The following is a 20,347-nucleotide window of genomic DNA, read 5'->3' on the forward strand; positions in this document are numbered from 1 at the left end:
GTACGAGGTAAGTTCTCTGTTACTCTTGTGAACGTAACCTAGTTTTGTATTTGCTTTTCACCCGACATAACCTTCGTGAGAAAAGAAAATATATTACATATGGGAAACTACGTACAAAATATGTACATATATAATATCGTTCTTTATTCAAATTTTAAAAAACTATTGCGATTTTTCTTTTTAGAAACCAATTCTATCTTAAGAGAAGATTGGATTTGGGAACATCGAGAAGAATGAAAGACCTGTATAATCAGATTATGAAAAATAAAAAAAATGTACCTGTTTCACACACACAATATTTAACAGTCAATATTTTTAAAACTGTACAAGAATGTAATGTGTACTCGAGAACTAAACAAAATGTTTTAGCTAATAACGTGTCTGTCATTTTGTTTACGTCCTTGTTCGGCTACTTGAAAAAAAATCAGCTTACAAGACCATCTATCTTAAATTACTTTGTAGCTTACGTCTGATAAAATGAACGCATGTATTATTGACAAGCTTTTACCTGTGTCTTCGCTAGCATTGGATTTTTTTTAGTAAAAAGTATCCTATGTTACTGCTAATACCTACAAAACTTAATTAACTTTATCTGAGGTAGGGCACAGCAGGAATTTCCTGCTCAAAATATGGAGCAGCCCGACTGGGGTAGTACCTCGACCTTACAGAAGATCACAGCAAAATAATACGGTTTTCAAGCAGTATTGTGTTCCTGTTGGTGAGTAAGGTGACCAGAGCTCCTGGGGGGATTGGGTCGGCAACGCGCTTGCGATGCTTCTGGTGTTGCAGGTGTCTATAAGCTACGGTAATGGCTTACAATCAGGTGAGCCGTACGCTTGTTTGCCGAACTAGTGACATAAAAAAAAAACTATGTGTACAAAGTTTCATGATGATCAGATACGTAATTTTTGCGTGAAAGCGTAACAAACAAACTTACATTCACTTATTTTATAATATTAGTAGGGATGGTACTTTAGCACAACAGTCAAAGAATTGGGTTGTAGCTGTTGCGGTGGCGTTTAAGAGTTTAGTCCCCGCACATGGTATACATTTGTAAAGACCATATAAATATTTTCCGTGATCTGGGCGTTTGAGTACGTGAGTTTCTGGACCCCTGACACGAGGGAGAATCTTAATGGGGGCCGTTGAGTGTGAGGCATTTATTTATTTATTAATTTACTCTACTGCAAGATAGAAGATTTTATTCGTAGCCCCCAAGGATTAAGGTTAAGGATTTTGTTTCCCCCTCCTCCCCAGGAACCAAATTAAATTCACAACATATGTATATTCATTTTTATTTCTAGACTGTAATGTTAAAAAATACTTAGATTAAGTGAATTTTAATTTAGATTTTTCATTTCGATGTTAGGTCACATTTATACTTAGACGCAGACAAGCTGTTTAACAAAACATGAAATGTAACACTGGATCGATTGAGCTTTATTTTCTCAGTATAAAATATTAAAAAAAAAAACTATATTTCAATATCCAAATCAATTATTAAATATCGAACATAACCGAACTCTCATTTAGCTATTGGAGAAAAACATATGTTTTACATAAAATCTTCACTGCACCTGCCTATATACAGAAATGGCTGAATGATTTTTCCCATGATCAATATTTTTGAAAGGCCACTCCATAAAAGAAGTCTTGATAATCCGAGGGATTAAAAACTACCAAATATTGAAAAGCTGGTCAAAAGAGTAAATGCAAAAACGTGACTGATATGAACCGTTGGCAATGTTTCGAAAACCGTGTTTTTAGGGATCAATTGAACAGAAATTTTAAATATCTAAGATTTTATTTTTGTGTAACCCCATTAGGAATTCTAAACATTTTTGAATATCATATCAGAGCTCACTATAGCCTGCGCCACGGTTCGCTTAAACCAAATATAAAATTCATCATATCAAAAATTTCGATCCAGCGGGTATATCGTTCCATAATTTAATTGGCTAGAGCGCCGACACGGTCAGTCGGAGACGCGGGTTCGAACCCCGCTGGAGCGGTCAATTTTTGATATGATATTCAAAAATGTTTAGAAATTATAAATTTTAGTTTATGAAGCTCCGATGACTTAAAAAAACAAAGTGTAATAACAGTTATCGGTACAGATACAGCTGACACCGTACTTTACCCAAACATTTTATGAATATAGATTAATTTAATTATTACTAAATTATTAGCAAGTTAAAGTGGCAGTGGGCTGGTCATCTGTGTCGCAGGACCGATGGCCGTTGGAGTAGACGGGTTCTGGAGTGGAAACCGCGTATTAACAAACGCAGTATGGCACGTCTTCCGACTCGTTGGACCGACGATCTACGTAAGATTGCCGGTGTGGGCTGGATGAGGATTGCGGAAAACCAGGGTACCTGGCACAAACTTAGGGAGGCGTATGTCCAGCAGCGGACTGCAATAGTCTGAACTGACTGACTGACTGACTGAGTAGTCAATACTTTTTTGCATTTTTTTTTTATATATTTGTGCTGAACAAATGCATTTTTATATTATACGATGCGCAAAGCGATCCTCGCTTTATGAGCTAGCGTTAAACATTCGTGCCAATACCCACAAAGCAGATAAAGTGATAAGCACTTTCTCTATAAAATGACAAAAAAGTCAAATGTGTTTTCATATTAACTTTATTATAGTAAGTCGAAAGTATTTATATTTATACCAGCTATATGTCTTACATGGCTACAATTTATTTTATTTTGCGTTCATGCCAAATACTATTCTTTTATTCTATTCTATTTATAAGTTTCAACCTGGAATATCCCACTGCTGGGCATAGACTTCTTTCCTCATGTAGGAAAAGGATCAGTCAGAGCTTAATCCACCACGATCCACCACGCTGCTCCAATGCGGGTTGGCGGATATATTTCCTACTATGAGTAATGATCGCTATCAGGCGTACGTGATAACAACCGAGATCGACAGATTAATGTGCTCTCCGAGGCATGGTGGGAAGATCCACAAGGACTAACAACCAGACCGGAAATAAATATTCGTATAAACACGAATATACTCTCCGAGCGGGAATCCAACCCGCGACTGTTAATGTTTAGGCACCGCCGATACGGCATATGCACCAATACACCAGAGCGGTCATCATCATCATCATCATCATCATCATCATCATCATCATCATCATCATCATCATCATCACCATCATTATCATCATTATCATCATCATCATCATCACCATCATCATCATCATCATCATCATCATCATTACAGCCTATACAGTCCACTGCTGGACATAGGCCTCCACAAGTTTACGCCAAAAATAACGTGAACTCATGTGTAGTCAGCAAGCTGGGCAGGCGGGTTAGTGACCGCAAGGCTAGCTTTCTCGCACTCGAAGACGTTGCTACCCGTCTTCGGCCTGTGTATTTCAAAGCCAGCAGTTGGATGGTTACCCTGCAACCGGTCGGCTTTTTAAGTTCCAAGGTGTTAGTGGAACTGTATTATCCCTTAGTCGCCTCTTACGACACCCACGGGAAGAGAGGGGGAACGTAACCAATATTACATAACAATATATAAATGTGAAATGTATGGACATAATTTATAACTCAAAATTTAGTAAACGAGTCCACTAGCGCGTTGAATTGAAATAAGATCACCCTACCCTTTGCGTCAACGGTAAATTATGGTAAATACGAGTAGTAATAGTGAACTAAGGCTAACCCCATGCCTTGTCCAGGCAAACGTATGACGATAAACGTATGAATAAAGATATTTATAATTTTATTATATAGAAGGATTAGGCTGAACTGGGTGAAGTCATATCGATTAAAGTTTCGCCCTTAGGGATTTAACCTCAATTTAATTATTACTTATTCGACTATCAACTTATTTTGAGGTCGGTCACTATCACGAAGATTGACAAGTAATTTAATTATTATTATTTAAACGTTAAGTTTGATATATTTTATCTGTGTGACGTATTTTATACTGATTTTATTAATTGGAGAATGGTTGTTTATAGGAAAGGTCACACGATTTACGCATTTGTTACGTAAATAACTGAAGGCCACGATTCGAGGTGTAAGATTGTTGAAATAGCGTTAACGCACATTATAGGACTTCGGCTATCAAAATTAATTCAAAAGAAAACGCTACAGTTAATTTATTTAATACACTAAGTTATAAATTAAAAAAAATAAATACATGTAAGTTTTTCTATCATAACCGATCACTATTAATTACATTAAGTAATCGATCATTCATTTAATTTTAGATGATTAGTGCGTTCATCAATGTTAATTGATAAAACGTACAACTTTTCCGTGCATAGAACTATTGAAGTAATTGTTACTAAAATTAGGTTTATATTATTTGAATTAGATTAAGCGGCTCATGACGGGTGTCATAGCAGGATTAGTGCTCATTTTGATCATAGAGTTACTGTGAGCATTAGATAAGTGAAATTTCGCTTATATGTATGTCAAGTAATGCTATCCGAACTTGTGTGAACAAATTAAAAAGAAAAGAATAATCCCTCTTAACGTCACTTGTAATTGGCATCTAATATTACCGATGCATGACCATTTTGGCGTTTGAGCTTAGTACTTAGGGCAGAATCGTGAAAAATCGCTGCTCACGGGAGAAAGTAAAGTAATTCTACATATTGCCGTTGGCGTCAGCCGGCTTTTTATTATCATTCGTTTAAAACACGTGTTTTCAGTATAATTATCAGTATTAAGTTTTAAACGAACGATTTTTTTAAAATTTAAATTCAAATACTTATTATTATTATGTATTTTCTTTATTTTTTAATTAAATTAAAATCACTTTTTTATTTGCCATTTGATGAAAAAAAAGAAGTTTATAACCACGCTAACCGACGATTATTTTTAGCAATACTAAATATTAGAAAATTTTATATATACAACTAGTTCGACAAACAAGCGTATGGCTCATCTGATGGTAAGCGATTACCGTAGCGTATAGATGCCTGTAACACTAGAAGTATTGCAAGCGTGTTTCTGACTTTACAGTGAATCTTCCTAGAAGCTGTGGTTATCTTACTCACCACAGGAACACAACACTGCTTGAAAGCAGTACTATTGCGCAGTGATCTTCAGGTAAGCCCAGGTACTTCCTCAGACGGGCTGCCCTATACGGATATATATTATTTTTGATTCATTTCTTTGTGACTAATAAACCAGTCTTAGGTGTATTAAATGTATTATAAATGTAATATACACATACAAGTACGTTTCATACGTACATATAAACACACATACGCACACGCACATAGTTTACAACTCGCATATAAACTCATACAAAAGTCATTAACGTTGTTTTAACAACACACAAAGACGTCAGTATAAAGAGTTTTTCCTACCTTTTCTTTGTACTTGGGATGCGGTGTGAGAAAATTTTTGAAGGCAAACTTAATCCGAACTTTGCCTTTTCCAAGATGCACTCTCCCTTTTCCTTAAGTAGAATGCTTAACTTTTTATTTTCATCTTTTCTTTTATTTTTTCTCTCGCTCGAACACTTCTGGACTAAGGATTTGTGCTTTAATCTCGGCTACACCTCGTCTGCCCTATTAATGCTTGCGTTGCATTGCTCGAAGGCGTTAGGCACTCAGACAGGCGTCTGGTATGAACTGCTTAGTAACTGTTTGATAATGAAAGTTTTACGTTCTTGAATTTCATTAAATTTTAATATTTTATTTATAAAATATAAAAAAAGTAATAGGAATGTATAAGATACCATAAATAAAGAAGAACTAACATTTATTTTTAAATCAAATAAATTATTTAACGTTTTATCGCACACATGCATTGCATCGTTTAATTGTATTAAAGGTAAGCTTAATTATAAAAGCATTTTCTAATTATTAACTTAGTATTAGTACATAAATTTATATAATACAAATATAATATAATTTCAATAGAAATAATTTATAATAGGTAGAGGTAGGGAATATATCCACCAACCCGCATTGGAGCGTGGTGGATTAAGCTCTGATCCTTCTCCTACATGGGGAAAGAGGCCTATGCCCAGTAGTGAGATATTACAGGCTGAAGCGATATTGCTATAAATTTACTACCATTAAAGGTTTATTACCTAATTCGATAGTACATACTAAAATATTATAACACAACACAACGAACAACAACAACACAACCATTAATCATAACATATAATAAATAAAGCAGCTCATGTGAATTCATTCAGAGTACAACAGAATAGGTCCACCTGATCTGACAGCTGATTCGTGTGGCGCGAGTGAGCGGCGCCTCCCGCAGCAAATTGGTGCTTCTGATAATAAGGATTAGAAACGAACAGGTAAAGTAGAAAAATTAAATAGAATCAGACACTAACATAAATATTATAAATGTGCTTCATATATAGCCTTACCATTGTTTTAATTTTAATTTTTATGACGATATATAACAACCCATATCGTTGTAGTATGTACTAGTTGTACAAGGGCTGTCAAAACCATTTCCATCATTTGAAATGAAGTGTTTTTAAAATAAAAATAAAAACTTAGTTTAAAAAACTTGAAATATCAAGTGACTATATTTCACAAAGCTTATACAAATAATTTACGGATTGCGTCTGGCGTGAGCTATTTATTCACGAAATTGAATGAAGGGGCGTTCCAACCAAATAATTTATCAACAAAATGTGTTACATTACATTGCTTTTGTAAAAAATTGCACCGTTTGGATGTGGCGGTCGTTTTTTTATGTAAATTTACCGTCGATTCAATCATTTGATACGAATCGGCGTGTTTTGTTTACATGTCTGGTTGATTTTTATCGGTTACAGTATATTTATATTTTTTAATTTTTCGATAGGGCTTAGCTATAGCCATTTATAGCTAAGGCAATAGGGACAGTACAACGCTCTTGAGAAAAAATAATTGGCGTAAAGTTACTGTCGAACTTACGTTATTGTACCTGGAAAGTGAGAAAATCTGAAGCAAAATACTTTTTTTTAAAATGTAACTAGGTCGGCTAACAAGCGTACGGCTCACCAAATGGTAAGCGATTACCGTAGCTTATAGACGTCTGCAACATCGGTAACACCGCAAGCGCGTTGACGACCCTATCCCCAATTCCCCATACTCCTATGGGTCTCTTATTCACCAACATGAACACAATACTGCTTAAAAATAGTATTATTTAGCTGTGGTCTTCTGTAAGGTCGAGGTATTACCCTAGTCGGACTGCTCCATATTTTGAGCAGGAAATTTCCTGCTGTGCCCTACATCAGTTAAAGTTTTCTTCATTGAAGTCTATCAGGTTTATTGTTGAAATAAAATAAATACTTATTTCTTAAAATGTTCGACATACTTCCGAGAAACCTACCGCCATTGTTACTATTCTCTTTCTTTGCCCTACTTTATTACATTCTGACACTGTGATCCACAACAATATATTTTCGATTTCTTAGTATTTTTATTATTAGGTATTTTATTACGTGTGTGGGTAATATTATATAAATATTATATACAAATTTACTATATTCACTAATGGATTGTGTAACGTAACCATCGTGCTTTCCTCTGCTTTGTTGATGTTCGGAGAGTAATCTTGAAGTTTAACATTCAATAATGTATTCAAACTGAAAAACTTATTTTAAATATATTAAAAACGTGAAGAAAAATTAAATATTAAGAAATAATTTTTATGAAACAATCGATGACCGATTAATTAGACATACAAAGAACGGCCATTGCTTTAATCATCGTAGAATTACATTACATATGAAATTAAATCAAAAACTTCATTATTCAAATATATTTCTAATGAAACTTTCGAAGCATGAAACATTTCATTCATATACTGTTTTGTTTTCAAGAAATTGTTTTCAATTAAACAATTATTGTACAAGCATTATTAACTGCGTAAGACAATCAATCTTTGATGAGGTAATTTTCTACCAGATGTCAATACCAAATAATACACGCTCTACAGTTTCTAGGTGGTTAGAAGAACAGAAATGGCACCTGTGTCACCGATATTTTATACTTTTATGTTATAGTAATTGCTACCATAAGCTTTCATTTTTACATTAAAATTGAATTTAAATAACTTACCTTGATATAAATATAATAAAAAAATAGACATATATAAGATAGATGAAGAGATCGCTTTTTAGCGATGAGGCCGCCCTTTATACCTAATGAATATATATTTATATAATTTTTCTTTCTTTGCTATGTATTATTTCTGTTTTTGGTGTACAATACTTGGAGAAACTCTCGTAATAAACACGCACACACACAATTATATACCGAATATTAATTTGAGTATATTCTTCATGAATTAGTGTATTAGATATAATCTTCGTATACCTGAAGCCGGTATTGTTAGTACGTATAAAAATTGTATGAGTGTAGATATAAAACTATTATTTAAAAATAAAAAAGGCATTTTATTTTTGAATTTGTATCGATATCATTTCTAAATGTACATATTCCGTGTCACGTCACATACGGTTCACGCAGTCGATCTACATTATTGACGTAATGAGAGACGTAACAACTGGACACGGCTGAGTGCATAAATTAATTTGCTCTGGTTCACGAGCGATAAATCTTGCTCGAGTGGCCATCGTGTATAGCGTGAGATGCCATATCCAGCATATCTATCTATGGTATTATAAAATTATAATTTTGTATTTATTGTGTTTTGGTGTGTCGTATATTCACCCACACGCACATTCACTAGTGGTTGTAGGTTAGATTTACGCCCTGGTCAAATATAATAATAATAATAATATACTTTATTGCACATGTAAATAAAGAACAAAATTTACATTACAAGCCATATAGTAACAAATTGTACAACCAGGCGATCTTATTGCTAAAAAGCAATCTCTTCCAGACAACCTGATAATGAAAGGGATATTACTTTTCCGATGGGCAGGTGGTATATAAACTTAAATAAGTAAAAAGACAGAATATAAAACAATATGTATATACATATACATTATACACATACGTACGCAATAAAAAATAAATAAATATAAATATTTACATACAAGTTACGATTGTTGCAGCCGCAGATGCCAAAAAAAAGCAATTTACTTATAATAATTTATTAATCTACATTATAATTAAACTTAATACTAAAGAGGTGATTCCCTACTGATGTTAAGTAGAAGAATGATTTAATAAAACGAAGTTGAAGAAAGGTTTCCACGGTGTGGCCGTCGCTGCGGTGGTCTCTGCGGTGGTCGCTTTCCGTTGCTTGCCATCTTCATCCGAAATGATGTTGAAATCTTGCACGCGTGCCGTACAGAGAAAATAAGGTTGTGGGCACACCTGTGTTTCTTATATTCAAATATATTGTTTAATTATCTTCGTATGAAGTTAAGTCGGAGGCACACTGATACCGTGGGGTTAGGCTAGTGTAACACCTCCCCCCGTAGAACAGCGACTGTTGAAGACTGATGTCGTAAACTGCGCTGAAAGATTATCAGGATCCACCCTTCTGGTACCTGGGACAGTGTAGACAGCTTGCATTTCCGGATTATTTTCTTCATTTTCTTTCGTTGTTTTAGCTGGTGGTCTGGTACGACGCTTCCAATAGCATTAGCTTAGAAGGGCGCATATACTTAATAGTATGGTTACATACATAGGTATCGTAGTGTGATAGATACCATAGTTTTCTTCGGTTTTTAACTTTATAGGTTGCTGCATAGAGATTCTAGTATTCATTTCTTGAAGGTTTTTTAACTTACTGAGTTAAGGGTGAGTGCAGGCTGTAAGCTTTGGTCGGCAGTGGTGTAATTAGGCATATTCAATAATTTCAGCGCCTGTCCTTTTAAGTGATCCTTGGAATTAGAAATAGTGAATTGTGGTGTCTCTATATAACATTGCTTAGGGATTATGACGAGATAGCTGCCGTGAAGAGTTTCATAGGAGTGTCGCTCGCAGAACAAGTGGACCTTTGTTGATTCAGGAAAACTGACTGTGTAATGCTTGTCATCCAATTCTTCATATGCTGCGTGGCTCAAAGTGACAGTCCTCTGATTGATTAAGAGGGTTCGGCTTTTCTATACATAAATGCCACTTGCTGGCCTTCGGGCATTCAGCCTCTATGTACCTGAATTCTTTCTCATGAATAACTAGGAATGGAAAGGTGGGTGATAGGACCTGATGGTATTTATTGGGAACCATAGATAACTTATATAAATTATAGATATAAAATATAACTATGGGGAATTTAAAAACTAAAACTATCTCATTACCTACATAAAATGATCCTATCTATTTATGTCATAGTATTCTCTTATGTCTAAATTAATTATATGTTCGCTGCCGTATAATAATGACAGCTTATCTATAATAGAGCGCAAGGTGGTTTGATCTAAAGCCGAATGATGTAAAGTGGGAGTTTTAACAAACGCTAGAATATTCTGTAATTTAATTATCTCCTGTGAAATATAATCTACATCGTCACTCAATATCAGTAGTGTTTGAGCAAGATGAGCATATTTCATTTTGAATTTAACCTTATATTACTTAACCTACTATTCCTAATTTTTCGCGGATGAAAAATTTTTGAATTTGTAAATTAACACATAGCTATATAAATTATAATTATAAATATGTATAATAAGCCTAAAATTCACACATAAAAATTATGCAATATAATTTTTATGGATTACCTAAATATATTTGAATTTAATTTAACACACGGATTTATAATTATGTAAAATATTATGTATAATACGACTAAAATTCAGACATAAAAATTATGCGATATAATTTTTATGGATTATTTTAGTATAATAAGTGAATTAAAATTAACACACAGACAAATAATTATATAAAATATGTATAATACGACTAAAATTCAGACATAAAAATTATGCGATATAATTTTTATGGATTATTTAATTATAATAAAAGACTTATAGGATAGGTTTGGGTAAGGAACTTGAAAGATTCAAGGTAAGGTACCTTTGCATTTTTCTTAGCCGAATCGATTTCTTGATTCTCTTTGGCTGCAACTTCTGTAGATTCTTCGTATAGTACTCGATCGTAGTTTGAAAACCACACGGGTGGCACGCGTCGATGATTTTTGATCCCGAATCTCGCGAACCGGCCCGTGAGTACTATCCTACCGACTGCGCCAGTTACGATTGTTGCAGCCGCAGATGCCAAAAAAAAGCAATTTACTTATAATAATTTATTAATCTACATTATAATTAAACTTAATACTAAAGAGGTGATTCCCTACTGATGTTAAGTAGAAGAATGATTTAATAAAACGAAGTTGAAGAAAGGTTTCCACGGTGTGACCGTCGCTGCGGTGGTCTCTGCGGTGGTCGCTTTCCGTTGCTTGCCATCTTCATCCGAAATGATGTTGAAATCTTGCACGCGTGCCGTACAGAGAAAATAAGGTTGTGGGCACACCTGTGTTTCTTATATTCAAATATATTGTTTAATTATCTTCGTATGAAGTTAAGTCGGAGGCACACTGATACCGTGGGGTTAGGCTAGTGTAACATACACATAAATATATAAATACAGTAATATAAATATTAATATGTACAATTGGATTTTTTTATATATTTTTTGCGTCATACTAAACGGCTTTCAGTAGGATTTTCATATCACGAGTGTCCGGAAACACAGATTAAACTCAAGCACAAACGTCTTCACGTTCAGTCAGATCACGGAAAACATATAAATGGTCAATACAAATGTTTGTCACAAGCAGAAATCGAACACGCGACCGCAAAAGCGCGATAGCCAGCGCTGTAACCGCTGCGTCAGTGTACGTAGTGGAGCAGCGTGGTCGATTTAGCTCAAATATTTCTGCTATTTGGCGAAAAAGGACCAGCTGTGAGACGCTATAATAATATAATTGCTGTAATAATATAATAATAATTATTATTATTATTCTTGGGCTTAATATAATAATAATAATAAATCGCTGTTTTTTTATTGCTTTATCGAATTTGGTCATAATGTCATTTATAAATTTATAACGGTTCATTGAAAATTATGTGGCAAAACTTAAACACATAAATATGTTAAATCAATTAGTGTTTTAAAATCTCCTCTATCTAAGGTTGTCTGGGAGGATTCGCTTGCTTACTAGCGATAAGACCACATTTGTGCATAATATTATTTTATAAGTTTTATTTTTAAGATACCTATTGTATGTTAACTTCTATGCACAATAAAGTATATTTTATCCTTAATTCTCAAGTTAAACAGGGTATAAACATAGGCTTAGTAAGAAATGAAAAAACTTCCTTTTCGACTAATTTAAATAATCACTATTACCTAAAATCTATATCTCTGTCACAAAGATATATTAATCTATACTAATATTATAAAGAGGTAAAGATTCTAACTTTGTTTGTTTGTAGGGGGTAATCTTCGCAAATACTGATCCGATTATAAAAATTCTTTCACTAACAGAAAGCTACACTATTCAGGAATGATATAGGCTGTTTTAATGTTATTGGACAAAATGTTCAGTAAAAAATAATAATATATGTAAATCAAGTCGGTGAAATGCGAGCGAGGTCGAAACTTTACTATAATATTTGCATCATAATAATTGTGTTTGCAAGCAAACGAAAAAAAACCGACTTCAATTATATCGACAAGTAATACAACGTAGGTAGACGAAAAAATAGTCAAGTAAATACGCATTATCTAAGATTACTCCAAAAGTTGTAATCAGATCTCGATGAAATTTAAATGTGACCACATGATAAATATCGGCTTTCGATTAAATTAATAATCATTAAAGTCGGTACGACCAGTAAAAAGTTATACGGATTTTCGAGAGTTTCCCCCGATTTCTCTGGAATCCCATCATCAGACCCTGATTTCCTTATCATGGTACCAAACTAGGGATATCCCCTTTCCAACAAAAAAATAATTATCGAAATCGGTCCATAAACGACGGAGTTATCCCCGAACATACATAAAAAAAACATATATACGGTCGAATTGAGTAACCTCCTCCTTTTTATGAAGTCGGTTAAAAATAATAATTAACGCCCAACGAAGTGGGTACGTGTCGGCTAGTCGGTTAATAAAGAAATATATAATTCGGCTAGCCCGTTGGCGCAGTTTGAAGTGCTTTCTGCTTCGGGGGTTGTGGGTTCAATTCCCACTCCGAGTCTGGGTGTAATATATATATATGTATATATATATATATTTATTTATATATATAGGTATTATTTATAAGTACGTTTATCTAAAAAAAAATGTAGCTATACCAGTCGGCCGTTACCTATAACACAAGCATTAAGTTGCTTACTTTAGGAACAGACGACCGTGTATTGTGTAGATTAAAAAAATCTAATAAAATAAATACATGTAAGTGCAGGGAGGTCTACAAAACCAAAACGTTTCCCACTTCCACCTCTCACCAAACTATTTACATCGGAAATCAAGTATAAGAGGAATTGTTTCAAAGCACCCGCAGCCACAATCTTAATTTAGTAACATTCTCATCTGTCACAAAACAATTCTAATTGCATTCCTGTACCAGACGCTACCAGCATAGAGTGTGAAGAACGTACCAACTTTTATCTGGCATTGCCTTATAAAATATTGCTTCAGTCTGTAATATCACACTGCTGGGCGGGCATAAGCCTCTTTCCTTGTGTACGAGAAGGATCATATTAAAATATAAAAAAAACAAACACATGACATTCAGCCTGTAACATCCCACTGCTGGGCATAGGCGTCTTTTTCCATTAAATGAAGGATTGGAGCTTAATCCACCACGCTGCTCCACTGTGGATTAGCGGATATGTTCCCGACTATGAGTAACGATCGCTATCAGGTTTTTATGATAACAACCGGGATCAACAGCTTAGCGTGCTCTCCGAGGCACGGTGAAGAGACCCACAAGTACAGACATCCAAAACGGAATAAAATATTTGTACAAATACAAATATTCACCCCGAGCGGGAATCGAACCCGAAAACCGTCGATATTTTAGGTAACTACTCTCACACTATTACACCAGAATGGTTGTAAAATATGACATTGAATTAACGTCAAGTTTAAATTGATTGTAAAATAATATTATTATGAATTGAGTGCAATTTGTATTCTATTGCGGGTAGGGCGTAAAATGAAAACTCGGAAGAGTCACGCGCTTAGAATAAGTTTCAGATGAAGTTGAGAGATAAAAATTAATCAATCTATTATAGTAAATCGGAGCAATGATTCAAATTATATAATACTTATAATAAAACTCCTTTTACTATAGATATTATGTTTCTATATTTAATATGGCCTGCCACATAGAAATATCTGTAATAGGAGAAAAAAAGGAAGAATCAAGCTAAGTCCTCTCCAAAAAATTGTTTAGTTCTTTCATTTTCATTACTCTAGATACGATAAATTCATTATTAATTACTCTTACGCGAAGTTATTTCTTTACCAGACATTTAAAGTTATTAGAAAAGTTTCTATAAGCGATTGTCGACCAACTGTTACCACCTTGATTCGTAACAATCTTGTACCTGTAATCACATATATTTTACGATTTTGAACGTATATAACTTTAAATAATTGTACCGCGCGTGTGCCTAGTGATATAATTACTTAAGTTTTTATCATTACAGTCATACAATATTAATATTTTTGTAAAATAATGTAGTAATGAATAAACATTTAAACGAGAGATGATCAATAAAACCAATTACGTTAGTGCTGATGAAGTATCTCATTTCTGTAAAAGGTTTTGCGTAGTTTTGTTATTAGCCTATAAAAGTGACAAATAATACTGCCCTTTAAAAATATTCATTGGTTTGGTTTCAAAACACAGTTTGAACAGCGAATACATGTGATTCTAATGAAATATTCGGCGCCATAAACGTTTGTTACAAAAAATATCCTCTCTGGTTATACATCCGTTGGATTCTAAGAAGCGAGATTTGAAATTATTTTAGTTTAATAGATCTTAAATTATGGTGTCAAAGAACACGTTGATTAAAAATTGAATAGACAATAGGATAGTGATCAGATACGAACGGAACGTAAGGGATAAGAAATTAAGATATTTTTTATCCCATTTTATTTCATAGACATTTGCTCCCGACAACAAAACACGTAGCGTGCAACGAAAAATGCAGCGGCAGCTTTGTACGGAAGAATTGAATTAAAAATGGCAACGGTAAAATTCTGTTTTTCCCGCGGCACGCGCTACTGCCCGCAAATGGACAATTAGCTAGCGAGGCAGGGAAATAAAATCAAGTTCACTTGGATTTTAGTGAAAACATTGTAATTTCTGGCGTGTGCCATAAGCTGGTTAATGATCGTTCGATTACCATCGCCGGAGTTATCGTGCGTTTGTTTGTATTCGTACGACGAAAATGTTCAAATATGTTGACCCAAAGTGAAATTTCTTCAGGGCCAAATACTTTTTTTGTTTGTTTCAAAGCTTTTAGTTTTGTTCGACTTGGTACAAACGAGTTCGCTTTACGTATTCACTTTCGAACACGCCTCCAGAATTTTACTTATGAAGCCTTATTTAATAACAAAGTTCTGGGTAAATTCGAGAAGTGAAGATTTTTTTTATTTAAAATCATACTCAGCTGCTATCGGCCGACCTTTTTCTCGACAAAAGAAAACTCTTCGTCGTTGTAGTAAATTGTCAAAAGTAGAAGGATATTGTCATAGAAAATTTTGAACGTGGATAGTAAACAACTAACAAACGAGGAGATGGCTCCCTAGCTGACGATTCCAAAAGCTGTAATAATATCGTTGGGACCGCAAAAGGAGGATGTATTGTTATTTCTATAATCTCACTATTCTCGGAGTGATATGATATTTTAGAATCTTAGATAGATAGTGAAAGATAGATAATGAAAGATAGATAATGAAAATCTTAGATTGTAAATACGAGTATACTCTACAAAACCACAAATATTAAAAATAAGGTTACTGGCACGCGTGGTAGTGGTGGCAGGCGTGTACTGAATTCTGCATTTCAAATGCGAAGCTAATATTAGCCGTTAGATTAATATTGGTCAGTTCTTCGGACCTGGAACATAATATGTGCGTGTCATTATATTTAATTTCCACTTTGCGCTATAATGGTAGAGCAGGCATCATTCGAGCGTTTCTTGATGATTGATTTCTTAAGTTTTCCTGTGTCCATGGAGTGTAGTAAATTAATAACAATCTTTGACATGCAGAATACAATTGTAGAAACGAAAAAAAAAGTCCATTTTCATGACTAAGCACTCACTTATATTGTTTGTACGAGAATTATTCACATACAATTTATTATCGTACTTATATATTAAGTGTAGGTAATTATTATTATTTATATAATTATTTATGACAAAGCGGTTACGGGTTCAATCCCCCCGCATGACAACCATTTGTAGTATCCATACAGATGTTTGCCGATGTCTGGGTGTTTGTGCTGTCCTTGTAGGTCTCCCCACCGTAGCCCGATGAGCACATTAAGCCGTCGGTCCGGGTTGTTATCATGTGAAACTTGCTTTTATTTTTTTATGTCACCTCATAACTTTGTACTCTATGAACCGATTTTAACGATCCTTTTTTTTATTGAAAGTTGGTACTTGTCATATGATTCCGTTTATATTTAATTGAGATCTAACCAGTAATTTTTTATCTATCTCTAAAAGTTCGTATTTACTTGACTAATTTTTTATCTACCTATGTTGTATTATAGATATATGTAATTAAAATAGGTTTTTTTTTTCGTTTGCTAGCAAAAATAATTATTTATTTACTTCTTTCTGGGTGCATATAATCTCTTATGTATCGTGTTTGTCTAAATTTATATATTTAAATTTTATATTTTATTATTTTGACATATTTCAGTATGTTTATAATATTTATAACATAATATATCATCATTAGGTTTAAATTTTTAGATTTCAAGTGTCCTTTAAAATTAGGTAATTAGTTTGCTTATTATTGCTATTTCCATTAAGAAAATTACATTAAAAACCCGTCGGTAACGTCTCATTGTTGATATAGGCTTTTTTTACTGAATTTACAGGGCTTTCGCTGTGGATTATCTGATATTATCTCAAAATTTCTTCCAAAACATCGCCATATTTTTTCTTTATTGTCAAATATTAGATGAGATTTAAAAAATATTTGTCTTGATAATTTTGCGAAATAGCGAATTGCGAAACTGCTTTCCTATGGTGAGTATAGAGTCGGTAACACGTTTGCGATGTTTCTGGTGTGGCGAGCTGTAAACTTGTCTGCTGACCTAGTTTTATAAAATAAAAAGAGAGACATTTAAAATATTGATGACATGATAAATAATGTTTTTGTGTATTAAAGAATGAGATTTAACTGTAGGTATATATGTGGAATGTTAAACTTGAATTAGAACATAGTATCTGCTAAAACATTGGTCATATCTTAAGGAAGGTCATTTTTATCGTGTTTGCCATGTAGTGAGCTGTATTATTGCTACCACATAGGTATTATATTAGAGACAAACATATAAACCGTTTGGAATACATTTATAAATATCTTATATCATAGACACACGGTCGTCTGTCCCTATAGTAGCAACTTATTACTTGTGTTATAGGTAACAGGCGGCTGATATAGCTAAATACTTCTTTTTATATATTTTTAGGAGAAACAAACTTATTTATTCAAAAAAAAAAGACAGAAAACCGAACACTTAACTTCTATTTATTACTCATTTTTACAAATATAACAATTATCACAAAAATTAACATTAACCACTAACTTAATCGAAAATAATGACCGAGAATTACAATTTAAATTAACCAAGCAAACAACCGTTACTTTGAATATAAAAATGATCAACGCACTCGTCATGAAACAACGTCCTATCGTTCCGAAAGCCGAGAAGCAAAAGAGCCCTCTGAAAGGGTAGGGACTGCTTTTATTGACGTTGTTGCATGACGTTACAAAACGTATTAGCGGGTAGGGAACTATTTTTATTAACACTTGCACGACGTCACGAAACATATTAAAATAATCGAGATTATGCTAACAATATATATATATATATAGCCAGTATAGACAAAGCCAGCCCGGCAGGAACTTGTGGAGGCCTATGTCCAGCAGTGGACTGTACCAGGCTGAAGTGATGATGATGAGTGAGATATATATATATATAGCAGAAAGCAGGGCCACTACAAACTGCACCAACGAGCTAGTTTGTACAATACATTTGCATTTAGACTTCATGACTTTGAACAACCCTATAAATTTTTCACTTTTCAGCCTAAATTAGACAATCTAGTTTAAAATATTTAAATTACATACAGAAGGTAGTCAGAAATAAAGTAATGGGCTCATAAATTCCCGACTTATATCATACAGAATTACATAAATCATTACACATTTAATTAATAACTAAACAGTTTCGTATATGTGGTCGTATTAAAATGAAACGGAAGCTGGGATCCGTTTAAGGCGAATATCTATTTTGCATATAAAAGGCGAAGCGGAGATGAAGCGAAAATTTATTTTTCAGCTACATTTTACGTAGAAAGCGGTAAATAAAGTTTGTTTACAAAATTTCGTTTACTTAACCCACGGCTGCTAACACCACTTCGTTTTCAATTTAGGCGACTCCCGATAAAAAATAATATACTGTTTTTTATTCGTTTTTCAAACGTTATATTTGACGTTTCTGAAAATTATTTATTCTTTGATTTATATTTCGAAGATTTATGTGATTTAAGCGAATATATGTATATATACTAACTGTGTGTGTAACCCGTTGTTACACACGCGTAAATGTGAAGACAAAAAAGAAATAACCTATTGCCTTCTTCGGTAACTCCGGTAAATATTTTTTCAATTATAACCATTACTTCGTTTTCAGAACAATTCAAACTTCGTCAAACTTTTTTAGTTTATAATATCAGTATGGATAGGACAGTAATTATTTTGATACTATGAAACGATTCTTAAAAAAAAATATGACGTCTTTTTTTATAAATATTATTTTATTCTAATTTAAAGTGAGAAATATTGTATTTTTTTATGATTTTTTCTTCTTTAATGTTTTCTTTTTTATTACAGTAGAAAAAACGTTTTAAATAACGGTTAACCCTTGTTTAAAAATCTTCGAATTAAATCAAATATGGCGCTAAAACTTTATTTAAAACATTTTAACAATAATTTCATTAAACAGGCACAGAATATTTGATTTGATGAAATAAAAATCTTGCATTAAAATAATTAAAATTGTTATAAAATTGTTGATCCAAAAACACCAAGGAGTATCAAAATTACTAACTTCATTTTAAAAAATACAGCAAAATGTGAACTTAGCACGAATATCAACGATGCGAACGAAACGGAAACGAAATTATTTTTATAATGAGATGACACGAGTACTCTCTAACTCTTATTATTTTTACACATTTCCTTGAAATAAATTTGTAAATTTTTTAAATATAAAAAATACTAACTTAGTTAACTGAGGTAGGGCACAGCAGGAAATTTCCTATTCAAAAAATGGAGCAGCCCGACTGGGGCAGTACCTCGATCTTACTAAATCATGATCAACTACAATTTACAAATCTTTAGATCACAGCTAAATAATACTATATTAACTTAATTTTTTTTTGTGTATGTTACATCAGAACTTTTGACTGAGTCGACCAATTTCGATGAATTTTGTTTTAATTGAAAGGTGTTGCGTGTCATTTGATGAAATTTAAATGTAATTGAGACCTGACAAGTACTTTTAGTGTTATATCTAATAATGCGCATTTACTTGACTATTTTTTCGTCGACCGCATAAATTTTCACTGAATTTATCGATTTTGATGACTCTTACTTTAACCGATAGCTAATTATTGTCATGTAGTCTCGTTTAAATTTGATTAAGATCTGATAACTACTTTTTGAGTAATCTTTGATAGCGCGTATTTACTTGACTATTATTTCGTCTACTTACGTTGTATTACTTGTCGATGTAATTATAGTCGGTTTTTTTTTTTCGTTTGCGAGAAACATGATTATTCAAGCAGTGTTATTTTCCTGTTGGTAAGTAAGGTGACTAGAGCTCTTAGAGGTTGCAGACGTCTATAAACTACGGTAATCGCTTAACATCAGGTAAACCGTACGCTTGGTTGCTGCCCTATTTATATATTAAAAAAAACTCGCAATGTATAACGGTTTCAGATATGTTAGTATGACGAAAAATGTATTAAAATATTATACAACCTATATCTTCCCTTGGTAAAAAGACTGTCAAACACAAAAAGCATTTTTCAATTCGAATCAGTAGATTCTGAGATCACCGCGCAATATCATTATAGATATTGTGTAAGGCAACGTATCAGACTATGAATAATTAGTATGATATATCGGTTAATAAGCAGCTATGTA

General features: G+C 33.2%; 1 long non-coding RNA gene across 1 annotated transcript; it reads left to right on the forward strand.

Moving 5' to 3' along the window:
* The first annotated feature begins 748 nt into the window (after positions 1–748).
* On the forward strand, positions 749–20,107 carry LOC123659141. Its single transcript, XR_006743985.1, has 2 exons — positions 749–782; positions 20,031–20,107. It is a non-coding gene; the product is annotated as an uncharacterized LOC123659141 (long non-coding RNA).
* Positions 20,108–20,347: the final 240 nt, after the last annotated feature.

Source organism: Melitaea cinxia, chromosome 13 (assembly GCF_905220565.1).
Source record: "Melitaea cinxia chromosome 13, ilMelCinx1.1, whole genome shotgun sequence".
Classification (NCBI taxonomy): Eukaryota; Metazoa; Arthropoda; class Insecta; order Lepidoptera; family Nymphalidae; genus Melitaea; species Melitaea cinxia.